The 27,692-nt window shown below is 44.4% G+C and overlaps 1 long non-coding RNA gene across 1 annotated transcript; it reads left to right on the top strand.

Annotated features, from left to right (window-relative positions):
* Positions 1–5,834: 5,834 nt before the first annotated feature.
* LOC106573526 (uncharacterized) lies at positions 5,835–7,319 on the top strand. Its single transcript, XR_001321361.2, has 3 exons — positions 5,835–5,955; positions 6,071–6,179; positions 6,309–7,319. It is a non-coding gene; the product is annotated as an uncharacterized lncRNA (long non-coding RNA).
* The last annotated feature ends 20,373 nt before the right edge of the window (positions 7,320–27,692 follow it).

The raw sequence follows: 27,692 nt of genomic DNA, 5'->3' as shown, positions 1-27,692 counted from the left end.
GGTGACTGTGTCTTTGACAATTTTTGGGGCCTTGCACTGACACCACCTAGTACATAGGTCCTCTATGTCAGGAAGCTTGGCCCCAGTGATGTACTGGACCGTATGCACTACCCTCTGTAGCGCCTTACGGTCAGATGCCAAGCAGTTGCCATACCAGGCGGTGATGCAACTGGTCAGGATGCTCTCGATGGTGCAGCTGAATAACTTTGTGAGGATCTAGGGGACCATGCCAAATCTTTTCAGTCTCCTGAGTGGGAAAAGGTGTTGTCGTGTCATCTTCACAACTGTCTTTGGACCATGATAGTTCAACTTCACCCCCGTCGATGTTAATGGGGGCCTGTTTGGCCCTCCTTTTCCTACAGTCCACGATCAGCTCCTTTGTCTTGCACTGCCAGGTCTCTGACCTCTCATCATTGTATGTGATCAGGCCTACCACTGTTGTGTCGTCAGCAAACTTAATGATGGTGTTGGAGTTGTGCTTGGATCTTCCGTCAGGAAGTCCAGGATCCAGTTGTAGAGTGAGGTGTTTAGTCCCAGGCTCCTTAGCTTAGTGATGAGCTTTGCGGGCACTATGGTGTTGAATGCTGAGCTGTAGTCAATGAACAGCATTCTCACATAGGTATTCCTTTTGTCCAGCTGGGAAAGGACAGTGTGGAGTGCGATTGCGTCATCTGTGAATCTGTTGGGGCGGTATGTGAATTGGAGTGGGTCTATGGTTTACGGCATGATGTTGTTGATGTGAGCCATTAGCAGCCTTTCAAAGCACTTCATGGCTACCGACATGAGTGCTACGAGGTGGTAATCATTTAGGCAGGTTACCTTCGCTTTCTTGGGCACAGGGACTATGGTGGTCTGTTTGAAACATGTTGGTATTATAGAATCGATCAGGGAGAGGTTGAAAATGTCAGTGAATACACTTGGCAGTTGGTTCACGCATGCTTTGAGCAGACGTCCTGATAATCCGTCTGGCCCTGCGGTTTTGTGATTGTTGACCTGTTTCAAGGTCTTGCTCACATTGGCTATGGAGAGCGTGATCACACAGTCATCCAGAACAGCTCTCATGCATGCTTCAGTGTTGCTTGCCTCGAAAATAGTATAAAAGGCATTTAGCTCGTCTGGTAGGCTTGTGTCATTGGGCCGCTCACGTCTGGGTTTCCCTTTTTAGTCCGTAATATTCAAAGAGCATCCAAAGAGCGTCAGAGCCGGTGTAGTAGGATTCAATTTTAGTCCTGTATTGATGCTTTGCCTCTTTGATGGTTCGTCTGAGGGCATAGTGGCATTTCTTATAAGTGTCCGGATTAGTGTCCCGCTCCTTGAAGGCGGCAGCTCTAGCCTTTAGCTTGGTGTTGTCTGTAATCCATGGCTTCTGGTTGGAAAATGTACATATGGTCACTGTGGGGACGACATCGTCGATGCACTTGTTGATGAAGCTGGTGACTGAGGTTGTATACTCCTCAATGACATTGGATGAATCCTGGAGCATATTCCAGTATGTGCTAGCATAACAGTCCTGTAGCGTAGCATCCGCATCATCTGACCGCTTCCGTATTGAGCGAGTCACTGGTACTTCCTGCTTTAGTTTTAGTTTTCCAAATTGAGGGCAAGGGAGAGCTTTGTATGCGTCTCCGTGTGTGGAGTAAAGGTGGTCTAGAGTTTATTTGGTTACAGATGTGAGATGCTGGTAGAAATGAGGTAAAATTTGTTTGCTTGCATTAAAGTACCTGGCCACTAGGAGCGTTGCTTCTGGATGAGCATTTTCTTGTTTGCTCATGGCCTTATACAGCTCGTTGAGTGCCGTCTTAGTGGCAGTATCGGTTTGTGGTGGTAAATAGACAGCTACGAATAATATAGATGAGAACTCTCTTGGTAGATAGTGTGGTCTACAGCATAACATGAGGTATTCTACCTCAGGCGAGCAATACCTCAAGACTTCTGTAATATTAGACATCGCGCACCAGAAGTTGTTGACAAATAGACACACACCCCCACCCTTCGTCTTACCAGACATAGCTGCTCTGTCCTGCCGATGCACCGAGAAGCCAGCCAGCTCTATATTATCCGTATCGTCGTTCAGCCACGTCTCGGTGAAACATAAGATATTACAGTTTTGAATGTCCCGTTGGTAGGATAGTCTTAATCATAGATCTTCCAGTTTTTTCCCCCAATGATTGCATGCTGGCCAGTAATACGGAGGGAAGGGGTATTTTAACTACTCATCAGCTAATTCTTACAAGGCACCCTGCCCTACTCTACTACACTGGGATCCCAGTGGCCATTGAATGTGAGCATTATGCCCACTGAAGTCAGTTACAATGCCAAACTGCAGCCAGGTCAAGACCCTGGTGAGGACGATGAGCATGCAGATGAGCTTCCCTGAGATGGTTTCTGACAGTTTGTGCATAAATTCTTTGGTTGTGCAAACCCACTGTTTCATTAGCTGTCCGGGTGACTGGTCTCAGACGATCCCGCAGGTGAAGAAGCTGGATGTGGAGGTCCTGGGTTGGCATACTTTAAACCTCAAATCTTTTCTTCTCGCTGATGACGGGGATTTGGGCCTTGTCTTGACAAAGCAGTATATCCTTTACATCGGACTCATTGAAGAAAAATATTTGTTCAGTTTGAGGTGAGGAATTGCTGTTCTGATGTCCAGAAGCTATTAATGAGTTACAAAGAATGCAAAAATAATTAAATAAATAACTACACTACAGGGCTGTTTTGCTAGCACAGACTGGAATATGTTCCGGGATTCATCCAATGGCATTGAGGAGTATACCACCTCAGGATTGTGTCAAGGCACAGACCTGAGAATGGGTACCAAAAAATTTCTGCCTCATTGAAGGTCCACAAGAACACAGTGGCCTCCATCATTCTTAAATGGAAGATGTTTGGAACCACCAAGACTCTTTCTAGAGCTGGCCGCCCAACCAAACTGAGCAATCGGGGGAGAAGGGCCTTGGTCAGGGACGTGACCAAGAACTCGATGGTCACTCTCACAGAGCTCAAGAGTTTCTCTGTGGAGATGGGAGAACCTTCCAGAAGGACAACCATCTCTGCAGCACTCCACCAATCAGGCCTTTATGGTAGAGTGGCCAGACGCAAGCCACTCCTCAGTTAAAGGCACATGACAGGCCACTTGAAGTTTGCCAAAAGGCACCTAAAGACTCTTAGACCATGAGAAACAAGATTCTCTGGTCTGATGAAACCAAGATAGAACTCTTTGGCCTGAATGCCAAACATCAAGTCTGGAGGACGGTGAAGCATGGTGGTGGCGGCATCATGCTGTGGAGATGTTTTTCAGTCGCAGGGACTGGGAGACTAGTCAGAATCGAGGGAAAGATGAACGGAACAAAGTACAGAGAGATCCTTGATAGAAATCTGCTCCAGAGCGCTCAGGACCTCAGACTGGGGTGAAAGTTACACCTTCCAACAGGACAACAACCCTAAACACACAGCCAAGACAACGCAGGAATGGCTTCGGAACAAGTCTCTGAATGTCCTTGAGTGGCACAGCCAGAGCCTGGACTTGAACCTGATGGAACATCTCTGGAGAGACCTGAAAATAAGCTGTGCAGTGACACTCCCCATCCAACCTGACAGAGGTTGAGAGGATCTGCATAGAGGAATGGGAGAAATTCCCAAATACAGGTGTGCCAAGCTTGTAGCATCATACCCAAGAAGACTTGAGGCTGTAATTGCAGCCAAAGGTGCGTCAATAAAGTACTGAGTAAAGGGTCTGAATACAAAAGCTTTGACACAATTACTCATTCAAGGGTTTTCTTTATTTTAACTATTTTCTACATCGTAGAATAACAGTGAAGACATCAAAACTATGAAATAACACATATGGTGTGTAGTAACCAAAAAAGTGTCAAAATAGATTTGAGATTTGAGATTCTTCAAAGTTGCCACCCTTTGCCTTGATGACAGCTTTGCACACTCATGGCATTCTCTCAACCAGCTTCATGAGGTATTCACCTGGAATAGATTTCAATTAAAAGGTGTGCCTTGTTAAAAGTGAATTTTATTCCACCAAACTTTACTGTTGGCACTATGCATTTGGCAGGTGTGTTAAGCGGAGTGACACAGTGGAAACCCAAGAGCAGGCTCAGATGAGGAAACAGGGATGAATGAACCAAAATATTTATTGTTACACAGGGAGATATGGAGTGCAGATCCAGGGAAGCTCGGATGAGTTGCAGAAAAAACAGATGTGGAGACTGAGGTTGGAGTTAGGTGAGTATAACAGGGTAAACAGGTCCTGAGGGTAATCCAAGGTAGTGGTGGTGAGTAAAATCCAGAGGAAGGTAGTTGGGTGGTGAGATTTGGAACGGGAGACAGGAGCCAGAGACAGAGTGGTAAATGAACAGAGATTACAATCTGGCAGAGTGGAAGTGGCAGGACTGAGTATTTGTAGAGGTCTTGATTATGGAATGAGTTGCAGCTAGTAGGGATCTGCTCTGACTCCAGCACACCTGTCTCCAACCACACAATCACACAGAGAGGGAGAGGGAGAGAGAGAGTGTGTACAGGGGAGTAACTGCAGGTCAAGAAGACACCGGATGAACACCAGAGGGCGTAGCAGGAACAGTGTGACAAGGTGGTGTTCTCCTGGCATCCACCAAACCCAGATGTGTCTGTCAGACTGCCAGATGTGAAGCGTGATTCATCATTCCAGAGAACGTGTTTCCACTGCTCCAACGGCGGCGAGTTTGCACCACTTCAGCCGATGCTTGGCATTGTGCATGGAGTTCTTAGGGTTAGTATGCGGCTGCTCGGCCATGGAAACCCATTTCATGAAGCTCCCTACAAACATTTCTTGTGCTGATGTTGCTTTCAGAGGCAGTTTGGAACTCGGTAGTGAAGTGTTGCAACTAAGGACAGACGATTTTTATATGCTAAGCGCTTTAGCACTTGGCGGTCCCGTTCTTTGAGCTTGTCTGACCTACCACTTTTTGGCTGAGCCGTTATTGCTCCTATACGATTCCACTGCACAATAAGAGCTTTTAAAGTTGACCGGGGCAGCTCTAGCAGGGCAGACATTTCACAAACTGACTTACTGGAAAGGTGGCATCTTATGATGGTGCAACGTTGAAAGTCACTGAGCTCTTTAGTATGGCTATTCTACTGCCAATGTTTGTCTATGGAGATTGCATGGCTGTGTGCTCAATTTTATACACCTGTCAGCAACGGTGTGGTTGAAATAGCCAAATCCACTAATTTGAAGGGGTGTCCACATACTTTTGTATATATAGTGTATTTATGGCTTATGGCTTTCCTTTATTTGACTCATTTTCTAACCAGGTGCATTAAATATTTTCAAATGATCAACATTTTTCTTGTTGAAATACATAGCAGAAGATCAAAAGTCAGGGTGTGGAACAATTGCCTTCGCATTGCAAAACAGTGAAAAATAGAAATAAAATGCTTTTGAAAATGACCCAAAAACATATATAAATAATAAATAACTAAGTGTTAGCTTATTTTAGTGCCAACTTAATATCTTAAATCTACCCCCGGAAAACAAAAAAATCCAGTATTTGCAAAATCGGCCTACATATTGAATAACGTTACAACATTGAAATGTGCAGGTGAGACCTCACACGTTCAGCTTGCTTTCTCTAGTGAGGCAGAGGGGAGGGAAAGTTGACAGGTATGTGTGTACTGGAATGCACAGCTGAGCCACACCTGTGGGAACCTTCTCTAGCCATTCTTGGGGACCTGGCCAATCCCCTTTTACCCTATTGGCCAATCTCCCAGTGACAGACAAAGGAAAGATCAGTGACTGTGCAGATATATTGAGGCCTGACTGAGAGCCAATAGGAGACAAGGATTAAGGTGGGGCCATAGTGTAATAAAACTCTTCACTGAGGTGTGTCCTCAAAGTTACTTTGCCTTTGGGATGTGGATGAGTACTTAATGGATACTTCCATGACTGGTCAAGACCACAAATGAAAGGTATTCCTTTTATCAAACAGACTGACTACTAATAGAGATGATTGCCTTTTGGAGAATTGTCGATGGTGAATCTCTGGTGAACCACTACTTCACTCTATCTACTTCTACTTTCCAGCTGTTTGTCAGGGCTGGCTAGATGTCGTGGACCTGACCTGAATGGCCACCACAGTAAAGGTGATGTGTAGACAGAGTGGGAGAACTGAGCGTGTAAGACATCCAAAGAGGTTAGCTATGAGGTCAGATGTGTTTTGGGTTGGATTTTGGATGTGTTCTCAGTACAGTAGCTTTCTGCTTTTCAAAATGTGTTGTAAGAGTGTAATATTGTCGACCACATCTCCTTATCACTTTTCCAGCCCAGCTATCCATTCTGTATTCGTTGGACGGAGAACTGATAAGGGCATGTGTCTGACACTTTCCGCCAATGATAGAGAGAGCTGTACATAAAATGGTACTACAAAGAAAAACTCTCTCCTGTCCAGCAGCAGCATTACTACCTGTATCCTTAACTGGGTCATTTGGGTAAGTGGAATTATATCTACTCCAGTCTCAATATGTTACAACCTATTCATAACACTTGTTTGCTTCTTTTTCACAGAAAACTATTTAATTTTTTTCTCAGAAAACCCATGGAATCAATCCTCTGAATGCATGTGTTTTTTGTATCCCTTCAGGTTGCTATTGTTTGCAAGACATTTGGTGACTCATACTAGCATTCATAGCAACTTCATTCTGTATAGAGGTCAATCTTCTATTATTATGTATGAGCAATATGAATTGTATGCTTTCCAAAAACACAATAGCAATCCAAATCCTCCAGCCACACAAGATTTGCTAGGATAAACATGATTTCCTTTAGTGAGTAAATGTGGCTAATCTGCTCATTCAAAAACCAGATTGTGCATCTGTTTGATATTCTGATGTAATTCAGAAGGCCGAATTCAACCTGGTGAATCCAGGCAGGACCCAGAGTAGAGCCCCTCTACACAGCAACAGGTTGGAGACAACATGGGCCACTAATTAAACATTCACTGTATGAGTTGACTGCCTACTACAGACTGTACTGAGCTCGAGATGGGTCCTGTGAGAGAGAGCATTCCTGAAACTGTGGTGGCAGGCATAATTACAGAGCAGCAGCACTCAGACAGTCAGGTTTGGCCAACATTTAAGGCCCTAGGGCAAAATCCAAAGCACACTTCAAATCATGGTGTCTAATATATTGATGTAATATTTAAATGATGCATGAGCGTCATGATGACCAAACTCATTAATAAAAGATGAGATGTTATGTGGTTTTCAGGTAAAATGTAAAAAACGTGAGATATACTGACGACAATTATGATGAAAATAAAAAGCTAATTGCTGTTTTTGTTGACTCATCTCTGTGTGAACTAGTAAATGCTTCAAATGTTGACTGAATATGGCTAAACAGAATAGCTGTTTTTAAAATGGACTGTAATTTGGTATTACTAATTATTAAAACAATTTTTATTTAAAAAAATATATATTTCACAGTTATGCATTTTATATTTTCACCTCTGAATTTCTTGAAGCTATAATAGTTACAGTATCAATATGTAAATATCAAGCACACAAGTTGAATTGGCCAATGGCTGAACAAATATGCAGACACTAGTGATACTTCACAAATAGATTTAGTGTGACAGATAAGAGCCATGAGATGTTTAGTCAAGGTAGTCTGCGTTTTCAGTACTAGACTGCAGCTACATCTTTAAACACAAGAGGGTATTGTTCCACAACCTATGGATTTTCCTTTATCCATTTTCACCGGGAGTCAAATAGGTATAGTACAAAGTAATGCATATGCAGTACATCAATAATGTACTGCAGGTAGCCTAGTGGTTAGAGCGTTGGGCCAGTAACCGAAAGGTTGCTAGATTGAATCCCTGAAATGACAAGGTAAAAATCTGTCGTTCTGCCCCTGAACAAGGCAGTTAACCCACTGTTCGTAGGCCGTCATTGTAAATAAGAATTTCTTCTTAACTGACTTGCCTAGTTAAATAAAGCTAAAAAAAAGAATAATCATACAAAATAAAAATAATACACTTACTTTGAAAATGTTAAGAAGAATGAATGCAATCATTTTAGATTAGCAATATGTAACATGATTATTAAGCACCTCAAACACACAAGGTCCGTCAATGTTGTCTCTAGATGGACAGCTTTTTAGAAATACACAATTTTACTTCAAGCACTGTCAGTTGTCAAGTGAAGGGCTCTTTCTTTCTTAAAATCAAATCAAATCAAATTGTATTTGTCACATGCCGAATACAACAGGTGTAGACCTTACCGTGAAATGCTTACAAGCCCTTAACCAACAATGCAGTTCAAGAAATAGAGTTAATAAAATATTTACTAAATAAATTAAAGTAAAAGGGGGGTGTGGGGAGTCAATGTAAATAGTCCGGGTGGTCATTTGATTAGTTGTTCAGCAGTCGTATTGCTTGGGAGTAGAAGCTGTTAAGGAGCCTTTTGGTCCTAGACGATGCTCCGATACCACTTGCCGTGCGGTAGCAGAGAGAACAGTCTATGACTTTGGGCCTGCGCCTGGAACCTACTAACATACCCCGTTTAAAGGCACTTAAATCTTTCGTGTTACCCATTCAGCCTCTGAATGGCAGACATATACAATCCATGTCTCAAATGTCTCAAGGCTTAGAAATCTTACTTTAACCTGTTGTCTCTCCTTCATCTATATGGATTGAAGTGGATTTTACAGGTGACATCAATAAGGGATCATAGCTTTTACCTGGATTCACCTGGTCAGGCTATGTCATGGAAGGAGCAGGTGTCTTTAATACTTTGTATATCCCACTGATTAAAAAAAACAAAAATAAAACAAACATGACTGTCTTCAGCGAAGAAAGGGAAACTCCTTTTCAACTGCATGGTCTTATATAACATTATACACTGGGTGGTTCGAGCCCTGAATGCTGATTGGCAGACAGTCGTGGTATATCAGACCGTATACCATGGGTATGACAAAACAATTCTTGCTACTGCTCTAATTACATTCGTAACTAGTTTATAATAGCAATAAGGTGCCTCAGGGGTTTGTGGTATATGGCCAATATACCATGGCCAAAGGCTGTATCCAGGCACTCCGCGTTGTGTCGAGCATTAGAACAACCCTTAGCCGTGGTATATTGGCCATATACCACACCCCCTCGTGCCGTATTGCTTAATTATAAACAACTGATAAGATCTTACATTCATACAGAAATACAAATGCAAAGACCCTCAAAAACACCAAGGGAAATGGCAATGAAAGGGAATTGTGTAACAGACACCTGTACTCAAACATTCTTGAAAACCTAATTTACGTAACAGTCTCATACTGTTTTACAAAGCATCTGCTCACACAGACCAATGCAAAGACATGATGTGAAAAAGACATGCTTAAATTGGAAGCTTCGGTACATCCTTTCTTATTTTACCCCATGGTAACCATGGGAACCATATCGAGGTGACAGTCTCGTAATTGAGAGTTGGATTTTGCTGCACTCCATAATGCAATTTTGCACCTGTGGAGAAAGGGTATTTATGAAGACAAACATGTGCGCTCTGTTATGATTGGCCTAACAGATGTCTACTACAGCGGTCCTCTTAAGCACAGTTGGTAGAGCATGTTTGTGAGTTTGATTTCCGGGTCCACCCATCAGTAAAATGTATGCACGCATGAAGGTAAATTGCTTTGGATAAAAGTGTCTGCTAAATGGTACCTATATATATAATAATATAAACATGGTCTATCACAGACCATGTTTACAACCACAGTTTTCATGCAAGTAAAGTCATACTATATAAAAAAAAATGCCGACAGATGATTTGTTCATTCGAGCTTTCTTTTCAGCACCATTTTTTTCAAGCTTTCTTTTCAGCACCATGGAGTGATACACCTGGCTATCAGCGGAGCTTTATCTGGCAGCAAAACAGTTCATTCAGCCTCATTTACTGCCTTTTAAAGAACATAGCTGATATGGCTGACTTGCTTAAACAAATGTGGTTTCTACTGACAATTGAGATGTAAAAACTATGGCACAAGTGTCACAACTTCCGCCGAAGTCGGTCCCTCTCGTTGTTCGGGCGGCGATCGGCGGTCGATGTCGCCGGCCTTCTAGCCACCGCCAGTCCACTTTTAATTTTCCATTTGTTTTGTCTTGCACACCTGGTTTCATTCACCCAATTACCTGTTTATTATTTAACCCTCTGTTCCCCATGTTTGTTTGTGAGTGATTGTTTGTTGTATTGTGGTCCGTATTTGTGGGCTTGGTAAATCTCTTGTATTTTGATGACTTTGAGTAAAGTTACTTTTATTTACTCATCTCTGCTGTCCTGCGCCTGACTCCTCTGCACCAGCTACACATAGATCCTTACAGAATCACTCACCAGCAGGAGCAGACGCCCTCCCAATTGCAGTGGAGGAGCGTGTTCAACAGCACGCTCCTCCACCATGTTACAACGTCTGGGCACAGCCATGGATCGCGTGTTGCAGACGATGGATCGTTGGGAGAGAGGAGGAGGTTTTCCAGCGCCTCCACCAGCCCCACTACAACAGGTCCCACTGTCCACACTTCTTCCACCTGGTCCCAGCGGGATTCGACTCCCGCTCCCGAGGGAGTATGATGGGACGGCTGCCGGATGCCAGGGGTTTCTACTACAGCTGGAGCTCGACCTGGCGACCGTCCACCTGGCTCCTTCGGGGCGTGAGAGTGTGTCCGCCCTCGTCTCCTGCCTCTCAGGAAAAGCCCTGGAGTGGGCCAACGCCGTATGGAGTGAGGGAGACGCGGCGTTGGACCATTACGCAGAGTTCACCCGCCGCTTTCAGGCAGTGTTCGACCACACGCCTGAGGGTCGAGCGGCGGGTGAACGTCTGTTCCACCTGAGGCAGAGAACAAGGAGCGCGTAGGATTTCGCCTTGGACTTCCGGACCCTGGCCGCCAGCACAGGATGGAACGACAGGGCCCTTATCGATCACTACAGGTGCAGTCTGCGCGAGGACGTCCTTCGGGAGTTGGCCGAGACACCACCCTCACATTGGACCAGCTGGTGGACATGTCCATCCGGCTGGACAACCTGCTGACTGCCCGCGGACGTCCGGATCAGGACCTGTCAGTTCCATCCCCCAGCACCTCCGCTCCGACACTGGGAGGTGCTGCACTTAGGGCGACCGGAGGAGGGGCCATTCCCTGCACCATCTGTGGCCGCAGAGGGCACACTGCTGGTCGGTGCTGGGGAGGTTCCTCTGGAAGTCGAGACAGCAGGCAGGGCACTCTCGTGTCACCCCAGGTGAGTTGGCACCAGGCTCACTCAGAGCCCCCTGTTGCTCACATGTTTATGTTTATACATTTTCCTGAGTTTTCCTCGCATTCCCAGCATAAGGCGCTAGTAGATTCAGGCGCAGCTGGGAATTTTATTGACAGAGCATTTGCCCGTAGTTTAGGGATCCCCATTGTTCCTGTGGATATGCCCTTCCCTGTACACGCCCTAGATATTCGACCATTGGGGTCGGGGCTAATTAGGGAGGCCACTGCTCCACTGGGCATGGTTACACGGGAGGGTCACAGGGAGAGAATTCGTTTTTTCCTTATTGATTCTCCTGCGTTTCCCGTGGTGCACCTTGGCCAAGGACGTGAGGGTTTATGTTTCCTCCTGCTCGGTGTGTGCCCAGTGCAAGGCCCCTAGGCACTTGCCCAGAGGGAAGTTACAGCCCTTACCCGTTCCATAACGGCCGTGGTCGCACCTATCAGTGGATTTCCTCACGGATCTTCCTCCCTCACAGGGTAACACCACAATCCTGGTCGGGCTTTCACCCCGAGAGTAACGGGCAGGTGGAGAGAGTAAACCAGGATGTGGGTAGATTTCTGCAGTCTTATTGTCAGGACCGGCCGGGGGAGTGGGTGGCGTTCATCCCCTGGGCAGAGATGGCCCAAAACTTGCTTCGCCACTCCTCCACTAACTTCTCTCCCTTCCAGTACCTACTGGGGTATCAGCCGGTTCTAGCACCTTGGCATCAGAGCCAGATCGAGGCTCCTGCGGTGGAGCAATGGATGAAGCCGGAAGCTGGGTCCGCGGTTTATGGGGCCATTCAAAGTCCTGAGGAGACTGAACGAGGTTTGCTTCAGGTTACAGCTTCCCCCAGATTACCGTATTAACCTCTCGTTCCATGTGTCTCTCCTCTGGCCGGTGGTGGATGGTCCACTCCAGGAGTCTGAGGTGCGGGAGGTTCCTCCGCCCCCTCTGGACATTGAGGGGGCCCCGGCGTATGCTGTTCGAGCCACACTGGACTCGAGGCGTCGGGCGAGGGGCCTTCAGTACCTCGTGGCGTGGGAGGGGTACGGTCCGGAGGAGAGATGCTGGGTGCCGGTGGAGGACGTCTTGGACCCTTCATTGTTGCGGGAGTTCCACCGTCTCCGTCCGGATCGCCCTGCGCCTCGTCCTCCGGGTTGTCCGCGAGGTCGGTGTCGACGCGCAGCTGGAGCCGCGCGTTGGGGGGGGGGGTACTGTCATGACTTCCGCCGAAGTCGTTCCCTCTCCTTGTTTGGGCGGCGTTCGGCGGTCGACGTCACCGGCCTTCTAGCCATCGCCGATCCACTTTTCATTTTCCATTTATTTTGTCTTTGTTTTACACACCTGGTTTCAATTCCCCAATTACATGCTCTTTATTTAACCCTCTGTTTTTCCCATGGTTTTTGTGCGTGTTTATTTTATGTAGTTCGGTCCGTTTGTGTGGGCTTGGTATATCTACATGTATTTGATGATTTTTGAGTAAAGTTACTTTTATTACTCATCTCTGCTCTCCTGCGCCTGACTCCTCTGCACCAGCTACACCCAGACCATTACAATTAGGCTATGCACTTTGAAGCATTGCGGAAAAAGAAGTGGACACTAGTGTGACGTTTGACAATACGCATTACAGTCCACAACATTGATTTAGGTAAATAGCTGTGGGATGGGGCTGGGGAAATTTCACCCCTCTACAATTAATGAATGTTGAAAGTCAACACTTATATTTATAATCCACTGACAGGGCAGTTTCTAAAACATTTCAAAATGTATTTTTGATATTTTCAATAAACCACTAACTCAAGCTGAACTGGAAGAGGTGCAGCTATGGTCCATGTTGTGTCTACAACTCTCTCCAGGGTCCCAGTGAGCCTAATGCAGAATAAGAACAATGCATCTCCCACTACTAGCCAACAGATTGCATGTTTCAAGCGGCACATCAAAATCATTAGTACAGCAAACATCATTCACAGTCCTCACGTCAAACAAACAAACCAAATCACATTACAGATACCCTGGTCCAGTGCAACTTGTAGCAAGTGGGATACAGCACTTTATACAATTAATCTTGACTTCTGCAGCTTGTTCTGTGTGACCTTTAATGTGGCAGCCAGGGGAAAGTCTTCAGGGTTTTGGTGTTATTTTGGCAGGAACAGTGCACTCAGTGTTGTCTCCATAACTACCTTGAAACAAAACGGTAGTCAGAGCACTGGACAGACAAGGGGACCTATACATCATGCAATAATTGCACACCATTGTGCTCAGTAATTACACACCGTTTGAAAGTGCGACCTGGCTCTCCGTATTTTACTGCTCTGTGACCCGCTAGGCTGGCCCCTGGTCAGAGGAGATGGGGAATGATTTAACCTCAGAGTTACACACAGGGATACTTTGACGTACACAGACAGATATGGAAAGTACAATGGTACTGGTTCTGTGACAGGAGAAAATAGAGGCAATGAATATTCTCATACCAAATGAATACACCAGGGCAAGAATGCACAGATACAGAACCTTATAGAATAGAGCAGAAACAAAATGACCAAGTACTGTATAGAACTCAAAGTTAATATTGTACTGAGCAACCAGAAGTAATATACACAAAAACAATTTCCCTCCCTCAACATAGTTTATACACGCACACCATCCCACATGTTAAGATATGTGAATGAGTCCATTTATGTTGAGCAGGGAAGAGGTGTAGAGCTTGATACTCTCTCTGCAACTGCTTGAAGACTGAAAAGGGGCAGCAGGAATTGGGGATCTGGAACCCAAAATGACTGCCTGTGATTGGCTGACCCAACGGTATGATAAGGCACCTGACAACCTGGTCCCTAGCAACTAATCAGTTTGGCTAGGGCCAGAGGTATGAAGGAAGGTTTATATAGAAAGGGCTGTAAGATGGTGTGCCAAGAGTCACCGGCAGGTAATTCTGTAACACAATTTGTAAAGCCGAAACTTGTATGGCGGTGATGGCTTGCGTCAGTTCCTTTGAGGGTCTGGTTTGAATAATCTGGATTTAGTTTGATGTTTTCTATGACAACCCATGAAAATATATTGAGGATAAGAGATTTAAATGCAATTTTATATAACCTGATTATTTATATAAAATCAACATGACTTTTGAACTAGCTCTTGTTTTGATGTTTCTATGACAATCAATGGAAACGTTATTGTAAAAGGAGATACAAATAAATTTTTATATGATTTGATTATTTCTATCAAATCAACACTTGACTTTATCTGTCCGGTGTGGTGGTTAATTTCTTTACTATCAAATGAGGAGAGACAAACGTATAACACAAGTCAGAGTTATACTTAAACTAAATCTTTAATCACTTATTAATAAGGGAGCAAGTCAATACAACGCACACATATAAAGTGAATCGATTGACTGCTCTACGATAATGATGGCTGGTCGACGATTCACGCTCAGATGATACTCTGAGAGCCCCGAGACAAAAGGTACAAAAGGTATTTTATAGCCAAGATACACCCCTTTCAACCTACATGACGAACAACAGATGTATAGAATGGGTCACAAGATTAAGATTTGTATGAAAGATACTTATAATTCACAGGAGACAGTATCTGCTGTGTCAACAGTTGTCATTGTGTAGAGACCAGTGTCTGGCCCCCCAAACTCCATACTGGAGCCATGTCTCCCTGGTACCGTATAGAACAGAAACATTAACTCATGCTCTGGAACGCGCTTTAGGTTTTATCACCCAAAAGACATCGTAAATCTCCTGTCAGTGTTATCTCCCAGAGGCCCATCCTCAGTAGAACCCACACACAATAGTTTTAAGAATCCTCTATTCTGTTGCATAAAACCACCATTTGAGGCAATACAAGTATTAAAAATTCTTGCAATTTTCCACCATACCGGTCCCTAACAACAATATTCACTCACAAAAGATCCTTTGTAGTAATCAGAGAGGAATGAAAATTGTAGTCAACCTTTAAATAGGCAAATATCTGTTAAATGTTTGATATAAAACCTACTTTACCTCGGTGAACTACAGGTAGAGTTGAAAATGGAAACACATTGAACTTTAGATTATGTGAAAAATTACATTGTGTGCTCTACGTCCTCATACACACATTTTTCTCAGCAACAAGTTTGGTGGAACAAGTTTGGTGGAAACACCACTGGAGGGAAAGTGCACATCTATTCTTTACACAGATTTTTTTATATTCACATAGAAACGTGTCACCAATTGGATGGAAACCTAGCTACAGGCTAGATAAGGGGAGAGCATGGTGAGCTGTATGTATGTCTCTCAGAATTTTTTATTTTACCTTTATTTAACCAGGTAAGCTAGTTGAGAACATGTTCTCATTTACAACTGCGACCTGGCCAAGATAAAGCAAAGCAGTGTGACAGAAACAACAACACAGAGTTACACATGGAATAAACAAGCGTACAGTCAATAACACAATCAAAAAAAAAGTCTATATACAGTGTGTGCAAATGGCATGAGGAGGTATGGCAATAAATAGGCCATAGTAGCAAAGTCATTACAATTTAGCAGATTAACACTGGAGTGATAGATGAGCAGATGATGATGAGCAGATGATGGTGTGTAAGTAGTGATACTGGTGTGCAAAAGAGCAGCAAAGTAAATAAAAACAATGTGGGGATGAGGTAGGCAGATTGGGTGGGCTATTTACAGATGGACTACGTACAGCTGCAGCGATCGGTTAGCTGCTCAGATAGCTGATGTTTAAAGTTAGTGAGGGAAATGTAAGTCTCCAGCTTCAGCGATTTTTGCAATTCGTTCCAGTCACTGGCAGCAGAGATCTGGAAGGAAAGGCGGCCAAAGGAGGTGTTGGCTTTGGGGATGACCAGTGAGATATACCTGCTGGAGTGCGTGCTACGGGTGGGTGTTGTTATCGTGACCAGTGAGCTGAGATAAGGCGGAGCTTTACCTAGCATAGACTTATAGATGACCTGGAGCCAGTGGGTCTGGCAACGAATATGTAGCGTGGGCCAGCCGAGGCCGGCCGAGAGCATACAGGTTGCAGTGGTGGGTGGTATAAGGCGCTTTGGTAACAAAACGGATGGCACTGTGATAGACTGCATCCAATTTGCTGAGTAAAGTATTGGAAGCTATTTTGTAGATGACATCGCCGAAGTCAAGGATTCGTAGGATAGTCAGTTTTACTAGGGTAAGGTTGGCGGCGTGAGTGAAGGAGGCTTTGTTGTGAAATAGAAAGCTGATTCTAGATTCGATTTGGATTGGAAATGTTTGATATGAGTCTGGAAGGAAAGTTTACAGTCTAGCCAGACACCTAGGTATTTGTAGTTGTCCACGTATTCTAGGTCAGAACCATCCAGAGTAGTGATGCTAGTTGGGCGGGCGGTGCGGGCAGCGAACGGTTGAAAAGCATGCATTTGGTTTTGCTAGCATTTAAGAGCAGTTGGAGGCCACAGAAGGAGTGTTGTATGGCATTGAAGCTCGTTAGTTTACACAGTGTCCAAAGAAGTGCCAGATGCATCTGTGTAGAGGTGGATCAGGGAATCACCCGCAGCAAGAGCGACATTGTTGATATATACAGAGAAAAGAGTCAGCCCGAGAATTGAACCCTGTGGTACCCCCATAGAGACTGCCAGAGGTCCAGACAACAGGCCCTCAAATCTTACACACTGAACTCTGTCTGCGAAGTAGTTGGTGAACCAGGCAAGGCAGTCATTTGAGAAACCAAGGCTATTGAGTCTGCCAATAAGAATACGGTGATTGACAGAGTCGAAAGCCTTGGCCAGGTCGATGAAGACGGCTGGACAGTACTGTCTTTTATCATTGGCGGTTATGATATCATTTAGGACCTTGAGCGTGGCTGAGGTGCACCCGTGACCAGCTCAGAAACCGTATTGCACAGCAGAGAAGGTACGGTGGGACTCAAAGTGCTCAGTGATCTGTTTATTAACATTTACATTTTAGTCATTTAGCAGACGCTCTTATCCAGAGCGACTTATAGTAGTGAATGCATACATTTCATACATTTTTTCTCCGTACTGGTCCCCCGTGGGAATCAAACCCACAACCCTGGTGTTGCAAACACCATGCTCTACCAACTGAGCCACACGGGACATGGCTTTCAAAGACTTTAGAAAGGCAGGGCAGGATGGATATAGGTCTGTAACAGTTTGGGTCTAGAGTGTCACCCCCTTTGAAGAGGGGGATGACCACGGCAGCTTTCCAATCTTTAGGGATCTCGGACGAAACGAAAGAGAGGTTGAACAGACTGGTAATAGGGGTTGCAACAATGGCGGCGGATAATTTTAGAAAGAGAGGGTCCAGATTGTCTAGCCCAGCTGATTTGTATGGGTCCAGGTTTTGCAGCTCTTTCAGAACATCTGCGATCTGGATTTGGGTAAGCTGGGGAGGCTCGGCAAGTAGCTGCAAGGGGTGCAGAGCTGTTGGCCGGGGTTGGGGTAGCCAGGAGGAAAGCATGGCCAGCCGTAGAGAAATGCTTATTGAAATTTATCGGCGGTGACCGTGTCGCCTAGCCTCAGTGCAGTGGGCAGCTGGGAGGAGGTGCTCTTGTTCTCCATGGACTTTACAGTGTCCCAAAACCTTTTGGAGTTAGAGCTACAAGATGCACATTTCTGTATGAAAAAGCTAGCCTTTGCTTTCCTGACTGACTGTGTGTATTGGTTCCTGACTTCCCTGAACAGTTGCATATCGCGGGGACTATTCGATGCTATTGCAGTCCGCCACAGGATGTTTTTGTGCTGGTCAAGGGCAGTCAGGTCTGGAGTGAACCAAGGGCTATATCTGTTCTTAGTTCTACATTTTTTGAAAGGGGCATGCTTATTTAAGATGGTGAGGTAATTACTTTTAAAGAACGACCAGGCATCCTCGACTGACGGGATGAGGTCAATATCCTTCCAGGATACCTGGGCCAGGTCGATTAGAAAGGCCTGCTCGCTGAAGTGTTTTAGGGAGCGTTTGACAGTGATGAGGGATGGTCGTTTGACCGCGGACCCATAGCGGATGCAGGCAATGAGGCAGTGATCGCTGAGATCCTGATTGAAAACAGCAGAGGTGTATTTGGAGGGCAAGTTGGTCAGGATAATATCTGTCATGGTGCCCATGTTTATGGACTTAGGGTTGTACCTGGTGGTTTCCTTGATAATTTGTGTGAGATTGAGGGCATCTATCTTAGATTGTAGGACTGCTGGGGTGTTAAGCATATCCCAGTTTAGGTCACCTAACAGAATGAACTCTGAAGATAGATGGGGGCAATCAATTCACATATGGTGTCCAGGGCACAGCTGGGAGCTGAGGGGGTCTATAACAGGCAGCAACAGTGAGAGACTTATTTCTGGAGAGATTCATTTTTAAAATTAGAATCTCGAACTGTTTGGGCATAGACCTGGAAAGTATAACAGAACTTTGCAAGCTATCTCTGCAGTAGATTGCAACTCCTCCCCCTTTGGCAGTTCTATCTTGATGGAAAATGTTGTAGTTGGGTATGGAAATCTCCGAATTTTTGGTGGCCTTCCTAAGCCAGGATTCAGACACGGCAAGGACATCAGGGTTGGCGGAGTGTGCTAAAGCAGTGAGTAAAACAAACTTAGGGAGAAGGCTTCTGATGTTAACTTGCATGAAACCAATACTTTTTCGATTACAGAAGTCAACAAATGAGAGTGCCTGGGGACACGCAGGGCCTGGGTTAGCCTCCACATCACCCGAGGAACAGGAGGACTAGGATGAGGATACGGCTAAAGGATAGCAAGACCGCTAGCAGTGGCTAACAATGACTAAATAGCTAGGAATTTTTTTTTTAATTTTTGTCATTTAGCAGACGCTCTTATCCAGAGCGACTTACAGTAAGTAGTGAATGCATACATTTCATAATTGTTTTTCTCCTTACTGGTAGCTGGCTACCTTCTGATGTTTTGGCTATAGTTTTGGCTATAGGGTCTAAAAGAATAGCGGATCCGTGTCACATTGAGTGAGGTGGATTACCGGAAGGTATATTCAATTTAAAAATAGAAAAAAGGGATCGAAAAATAAATTGGAATATATACAAAAAAGACGGAAAATACAAAAAGTAAACGAGAGGACAACAAACCACGTCTGCACTGCTAAGCCATCTTGGATTCAGCTTGAATGAATATGGTAATATCCTTTGGGGGGATTAAGAATATCCAAAATATAGCCGTCAAATTACAACAGAGTATTTGTTTTTGGAATACTTTATGTACAGTATTGTCAGAGTAAAGAGTTGTTGTATAGATGAAAATGTAAGCCCTTTAGTATATGTAGTCTATATGATGCTCATTCCATGGACCAACTGATGAAGGATTTGGTGAGACAGTGAGGGGTGTCTACATTCTGATGAGACCGAGACATCATGTGGTGGATTTTGGGCTGTGATCTGTTAGGCCAGACAGCCAAAGCCTTCTTTCTTTAGAGACAAAAGATGGAAACCTATCACCATGACGACACATAAGATAAAGGAAAAAGGATGACGGGTGAGTGGACATCTCTTGAATGAGCTGTAAGGACACTAACAGCTTGGTATCATATCACATTCATTTTGGATAAGATGAATCTGAAAAAAGGTAATTCAGTTAACATTTCCATTGATTTGTGTTGACGTAATCAGCCTCAATCCCCTCTGTTGATGCAGGTTATATCTGGGAGTGAAATAATCTGCCCCAAATCAAAAAAATTCTACTATCAGCAATGAGAATACAAAACATGGATGATAAGATGATCACATATAGGAAGTTTAAGGATGTGACATCAAGTCCTCATTCCCTATTATTTTAATCATGAAAGACAGAGAAAATGAGTGATCAAGTTAAATTGAATGGGTGAAACACCTCTCCATCCATACTAGGTAGTAGCAGACCCCCCACTGGTGCTTGAAGCACCCCACCACCATCTGCTCCCATACTAAGAGTTCAGCCAGCAGGTCACCCACTCCTTCCGACAGCACGCCACACCTAGCAGGAGGCTGTTCAGACCCTCATCAAGGATTATAACACAACCACCACATCACACACCACATCACACATCAGACACACTGACTCAATGGAAGTGATCCCAGAACACGTTCATCATGTTTAGGACCAGACCTGGGTTCAAATAGTATTGGTTCTCTTTCAGATACGTAAGCTGCGCTTGATTGTACTTGCCTGGCACAAAGACACACACAGGCTAGCAAACACTACACACACGTACACTGTGGTGCTGTTGTATGGTGATAATGTAAATGTTTGTGTTGTGGATTAGTAGTGTAATGTTATTTGATGTACTGTGTTTGGACCCCAGGAAGAGTAGCTGCTGCCTTGGCAGCATAGGGTTGTTCACAGGGTTGTTCACAGGGTTCACAGGGTTGTGCTGCCTTACTATGGCTTGTCACATGATTGGGCCACCGCTCCCTGATGTCAGACTCAATAACACTAATGACAAGATCGAGCCAGCGCTGTGATTACAGAGGGGAAGAAAATAACACTGTCGCGACTTCGATTGAAGAACTAGAATTACTTCTGACAATATCAATTAAATCCGTGCCTCACTGGAAGCCCCGCCTTCCATAGGTGATAACCCTTCATGAACCAGAACCAGGCGGTGCGGGCCAAACCGGTGTTGTACCACGTTTCCCAGCGCACACTGCACGCTGCCTAAGTGATGAAACCTCACAAAAGTGTGCGCTGCCCAACTCGCCACAGCACAAATATCCTCTACAGTCAACCCTTTAAATAATGTCCAAGACGCTGCCAGACCACTGGCTAGGTAACTTTTTGCTGCTTTATGCCAGTGAGCCCCCACAATCAATGGGAGAGGTGCAGCTTAGAAAGCACCCTGCCACGAGCTTTATTAGCAAACAGACAAAAAGCCTGTTGCATGACCGGATATCCCGGGTCTGCTCAATGTAGGTGTGTAAAGCTCGTACTGGACACAGGGCATGTAACCGCCGTTGCTTCTCAGAAGCAAATGAGGCAAAAAGGGAAATACTGTAGCTCAAAGCTAGAGACCTGTAGGGCATAGCCATGACCTTTGGGGGCAAAGGCCAAATTAGGACGCAACGTCACCTTAGAATCGCAATGGATAATGCTTGGAGATCCCCAACGCGTTTAGTCGAGGCCAAAGCCATGAACAAGGAGGTGTTGTATGAGATGATCTCCAGCTCCACCACTCCAGTGGTTCAAAAGGGGGCCTCACACAGAGCATCCTAAACTAAATCCCAAGTCAGCGCAATAGGTTTAGAAACTGGTCTGATACAGAGCACACCTTATAGGAACCACACGGCCAGGGCACTAGCCCAATAGGCAGACAATCTCCGCAAACCAAGGTTGCGTGGGCCAATAGGGATCCACAATTTTTTTTAAATAAATAAACCAACAAGCTTAACAGGCGCACCCTCCCCAACGTCGGCTGAGTCAGCTCCATGGTGGAAATGCATAAATGAGTCCGAGGCCACTGGTTCCCTACTGTCCATACCCCCGGAATCGAGTTGTCTTCATGCCACGCACCCCACCACAGGATACAACTCAGCCCATGGGAGCCCCCTGACAATAGCATAGAGGCCCACCACTGGGTCAGGGTCGTGGTGGGCCAAGCGACCAATTAAGGCCGCAAGATGCATCCAGGTGAGTCCCGAGTAAGCGGCACTGGCGAAAACACACTGTGACCCAGCCGCAATTTGGCTAAGCAGAGCCCAGACATTCTGTTGGCATAGAAAAGCAGAAGCATGATACGCGAGTGAGTCTAGCTTGATACCCAGAAACGGAATGAGCTGAGATGGAGTCAGACAGCTTTTTCTGGTTTCTTATGAAGCCTAGAGACTGAATACGGGACAGTAGCATGGATCTGTGTAACCCTGCTTGCTCCCTCTACTCTGCTGCCACCAGCCAATTAACTGTAATAGCCGGCGGCTTGTGACAATTCTGAATTTGTAGACTGAGGTGCCTGTTGAAGGCAAGTAGGTCTAGAACGGGCACAGAGTCCCATCCCTTTTCGGAACTAGGAAATACCGTCTGTACTATACCTGCATTCCTGGATCTCTAAAAATAGGAATCACTTAGATGTCCTCCCTTCTCCAGAAGCAGGCATTTTTTCACAGAATAGGCGCAGAGAAATCGGGAACTGATGTGAACTTAGACTGAGAAAAGCTAAGGGATTGGTTAAGATATGGCTGAGTTATTGATAAATCAGGAAATCATATTATACAGTACGTGTCCATTTAAATACTTTGTAAATGGCCTATTAACTTAACTTTTTAGGGGCCTTTAAAGACATTACACACACTGAACAAAAATATAGATGCAACAATTTCAAAGATTATATGAACTGTAACTCAGTATAAGGAAATCAATCAATTGGAATACATTAATTAAACCCTAATGAGATGCAGGTGTAGGACATGTGGCCTACTAGGTTAAAATTATAGGCTAAAAAAATGTCATTTAAATTTTTTAAATAAAAAAATATGGGTATAATAGTGCCTATTTAAACATTTTATAATTAGTAGGCTGAGCATATATATATATACCTTTCATAATATTTCCCTTAATGTTGTGCAACCTGCATATTATACCTCCCCTTTCTCTCTCCATTGTTGCTTCATTCCTTCCTCGCTGTCAACAGTTACAACTTATTTAATTATTTAATTTAACTGTAATGACATGCTTGAATAATATAAGACTAAGACGCTTTCGCATCTCTGCACAAAGATTGAACGGTTATGATCTGAACATATACAGACCCATAGCCATTTGTTGATATTAACATAATAAGGAATTCCCCCTCAACCACACCCACAAATTGGGGAAGACAAACATTCTTTCCTATTGACCCCCGTTGTAAAAGAGTCAACTTCGTCGTAGATTTTTAGTTACACAGGAATAACAAAATATACTGAAAGGTTGCAGTGTTGTTCAATGTACATGTAACCGGGTCAAAAATCCTTACCTACAGTTCGCAATGCTCCCATGCAGGGAAATAGAGGCTGTGAGAAGAGCCCTGTGGCTTCAGGTTATTCGGTGGGGACCCGGTGTCCAAGCAGGCTACACGTAGCTGTGTGTGGAAAAGATGAGATATTTAACTTGTTGAGTATAGTCAGTTTTTAACTCCATGCACTACTTGTAGCTGAATAGTCAGTTTGTTTGGCTAGCTTAATGTTCTGGTCGGTAGCTAGCTAGCACTCTCTCACGTGGCTGCTAGCACAGTCATGAAAAGGGGCATGAGGGAAAAACGTACAATATTACGTTTTTCTAAGTAGTGAGAATGCTTGGGAGCAGACAATGTACTTTTCGTAAATGTAGTTTTGTAATTGACTAAAACAAGCAGACAACTTTAATAAAGGTAAAGCATTTGCTGTGTAACGCAGCTGCGTATTACGCATGAGACAGAGCCTATAAGTTTGTTGGATAAGCTTCTTTCATTAGCTAAATATACAGTGCATTTGGAAAGTATTCAGACCTTGACTTTTTCCACATTGTGTTATGTCACTGCCTTATTCTAAAATGTATTAATAATTTTTTTTTCCTCATCAATCTACACACAATACCCCATAATGACAAAGTAACAAATTTATAAAAAAATGTATTATAAAAAAACATAAATACCTTATTTACATAAGTATTCAGACCCTTTGCTATGAGATTCGAAATTGAGCTCAGGTGCATCCTGTTTCCATTTGCATAGTCTTATGTTTTTTTAAGTAATGGAGTGAGAGTCAGCTTTGGCAGTGCGGATAGCCTCTGTGACACAGAGAAGAGCAGTCTCAGTTGAGTGATCTGTCTTGAAGCCTGACTGGTTAGGCTCAAGAAGATCATTCTGAGAGTAATAGCGAGAGAGCTGGTCAGAGACAACACGCTCAAGTGTTTTGGAAAGAAAAGAAAAGGATACCGGTCTGTAGTTTTTGACGTCATAGGAGTCATGTGTGGGTTTCTTGAGGAGGGGCCATTTTGAAGTCAGATGGGATGCAGCCAGTGGTTAGGGATGAATTGAGGAAAGTCAGGAATGGGACAAGGTCTCCAGAGATGGTCCGGAGAAAAATTTGAATGTTTGCATTCAAAGGGTGAGAACGGTCTGTAAAGCCTATAGGGAGAGGAGCAAACAGGTATAGAAAACACACATAGAGTGTGTACAAAACATTAGGAACAACTTCCTAATATTGAGTTGCACCCCCGAAAGCGTTCCACAGGGATGCTGGCCCATGTTCTGAGGAAGATGGCACCAATAGAGATGGCAGCTTCGCTTCAAGTCCTTGGGAAATTGCATTATTTCGTTTTTTTTATGTATTATTTCTGACATTGTTAGCCCAGAAAACCTTACATATAGCCGGGAAGAACTATTGGATATCAGAGAGAAGTCAACTAACCAGCACTACGACCAGGAATACGATTTTCCCAAAGCGGATCCTTTGTCGGCACCTCGCAGGGCATTTTAACTAATTCCAGAGGCTGACCCAAAACAACGCCGTCGGAGGAGAGGGTGCCGGAGCGGTCTTCTAGTGAGGCTTCGTATGCTTGCACACCACCCACCGCTTCTGAGTATATTACTCGCTAATGTCCAGTCCCTAGTTAACAAAGTCGACAAAATTAGGGCAAGAGTTGCTTTCAAAAGAGATATCTGGGATTGTAACATACTCTGTTTCACAGAGACATGGCTAGCTGGGGACATGCTGTCGGAGTCCGTAGAGAAAACAGGATTTTCAGTGCATCGCGCCGACAGGAACAAACATCTCTCTGGAAGAAGAAGGGCGGGGTGTATGTATCATGATTAACAACTCATGGTGTAATTGTAACATACAGGGACTCAAGTTCTTTTGTTCACCTGACTTAGAATTCCTCACAACCAAATGCCGACCGTATTATCTCCCAAGAGAACTCTCCTCGGTTATCGTCACAGCCAAGTATATCCCCCCGCAAGAGGATACAAAGATGTCCATCAAGGAACTTCACTGGACTTTATGCAAACTGGAAACCATATATCCTGAGGCTGCATTTAATGTAGCTGGGGATTTTAACAAAGCTAATCTGAGAACAAGGCTACCTAAAATTCTATCAGCATATCGATTGCAGTACACAAGCGAGTAACACACTCGACCACTGCTACGCTAACTTCCGCGATGCATACAAGGCCCTCCCCCGCCCTCCTTTTGGCAAATCTGACCATGACTCCATCTTGTTGCTCCCCTCCAATAGGCAGAAACTAAAACAGGAAGCACCCATGCTTAGGTCTAGCCAACGCTGGTCTGACCAATCGGATTCCACATTTCAAGATTGCTTCCATCACGTGGACTGGGATATGTTCTAGGTAGCCCAGACAATAACATTGACATATACACTGACTGACTCAGTGAGCGAGATTATAAGGAAGTGTATAGGAGATGTTGTACCCACTGTGACTATTAAAACCTTCCCTAACCAGAAACTGTGGATTGATGGCAGCATTTGCGCAAAACTTAAAGCATGTACCGCCGCATTTAATCATGGCAAGGCGACTGGAAACATGACGAATACAGTGTAGTTATTCCCTCCATAAGGCAATCAACAAGCAAAGTCTCAGTAAAGAGACAAAGAGGAGTCACAATTAAATGGCTCAAACAAGAGACGTATGTGGCAGGGTCTACAGACAATCACGGATTACAAAAAGAAAACTAGACAGCAACGTCTTGCTCCCAGACAATTTAAACAACTTCTTTGCGCGCTTTGAGGACAATACAGTGCCACCGACACAACCCACTACCAAGACTGTGGGCTCTCCTTCTTCGTGGCTGACATGAGTAAAACATTTAAACGTGTTAACCCTCGCAAGGCCTCCAGACGGCATCTCTAGCCGCATCCTCAGAGCATGCGCAGACCAGCTAGCTGGTGTGTTTACGGACATATTCAATCAATCTCTATCCCAGTCTGCTGTCCCCACATGTTCCTGTTCCCAAGAAAACTAAGGTAACTGAACTAGATGACTATCGCCCCGTAGCAAGTCTTAGTTTCGGGACAAGACCGCCACTGAGAAAAGGGGGGAGACTGAAGTACTAATAATAATTGTTAATTGTCTTGCAAAGGTAAAGAGCACACCTCCCAGTACTAATTGCTGATTGCCTAGGAGAGGAGAAACCACTCCCCCTCCAATACAGCCACTGATTACGAAGACAACAACAGTCACATATTGCCCTGCCCCGTAATCCTGGTTGATGTATCAACAATCATCTGCAAGTTCTGAGTTGTCAGCAGTTCACACAGAAAGTAGGCTACTGGGAAGACAGGCAGAACTTAAAGTAGATGGCCCTAGTTGACGCAAAGTCAGATAGTCTCATGTTCCTAAAACGTGTTTTTAGTAGCGTGAATCGTTCCTGCTCACATTGAGGTGAAGAGCGGAAGAATTGACGTGATTCTAGCTCTTCAATCGAAGTCCCCATAGTTGTGTTGTATCGAGAGTACAGAGTGTAATGGAACACATGCTTTCTTTATTTCATTATATTTCAGGAGAACACATACAATATAGGGTCCTCAGTTGACAAATAAAATCATTCAGCTGGGTACAGTACAGTGCAGCAAACTACACTACAGTGCTTACACAATTACCATATAACTGTCATAAATCTTCCTTCCAGGGCTTGTTTTTTCCTCCTCTAATTAAGATTTTTGTGTTGTTGGTCCCCCGTCTCCAGCTGCTTCTATGATTGTGTGTATGTTCCCTTTCTGTATGCCAAAGGATGCTGACAAGAACTCGCAATCGGATCATGAGCAGTCTGCTGATGAAATCTTCATGCTTCTGTTTTTCAACACAGACTGGAAGCCTGGCATAGCACATGCAAATTTGAGACGTTCTGCCATGATGATTTCCTCGCTAAACTTCCCAGCTCCTCATGATAATCTGTCCTAAACCAGATAAGCTAAACAAGGCAGCCGGTGAGGGAAAGAAAAGGGACAAGCTCTTTGGCCATGCACACCAGTGGTGGGTTTGAGATCAAAAGGAAGACCTTATGTAAAATATGGTGGTGGATCTTTGATGTTATGGGGCTATTTTGCTTCCACTGGTCCTGGGGCTACTTTACCCAGTCCTCAAGCACAGACAAAGGATATCAAGGAACTGGAAAGATTCTGTATGGAGGATTGGTCTAAAATCCCTCCTAAAGTATTCTCCAATCTCATTAAACCTTTTAGAAAGTGGCTCAGTGCTGTTATCCTAGTAAGGGCAGGGTACCGGATTATTGAAAACAGGGGTAACCTATCTTTTTGAGAACATTGTTTGTTATTTGAGCAATTGCATTAGTATAAATAATTGAACTGTTTCTTTCAGCATACAATATAGGTCAGTATTTGTATTTATTTTATACAGTCTTTTTTGCACATCTTTAAGGGTGCCAATAATTTTGGTCATGACTGTATCTTCTTCTCACAGAGTGCCTGTGTACTTTCTTGCCATTCATCCATCAGTAAATGCATAGTTATATAG

This window comes from Salmo salar, chromosome ssa16, assembly GCF_905237065.1.
Source record: "Salmo salar chromosome ssa16, Ssal_v3.1, whole genome shotgun sequence".
NCBI classification, from domain to species: domain Eukaryota; kingdom Metazoa; phylum Chordata; class Actinopteri; order Salmoniformes; family Salmonidae; genus Salmo; species Salmo salar.
This window is presented reverse-complemented; position numbering and strand designations above follow the sequence as displayed.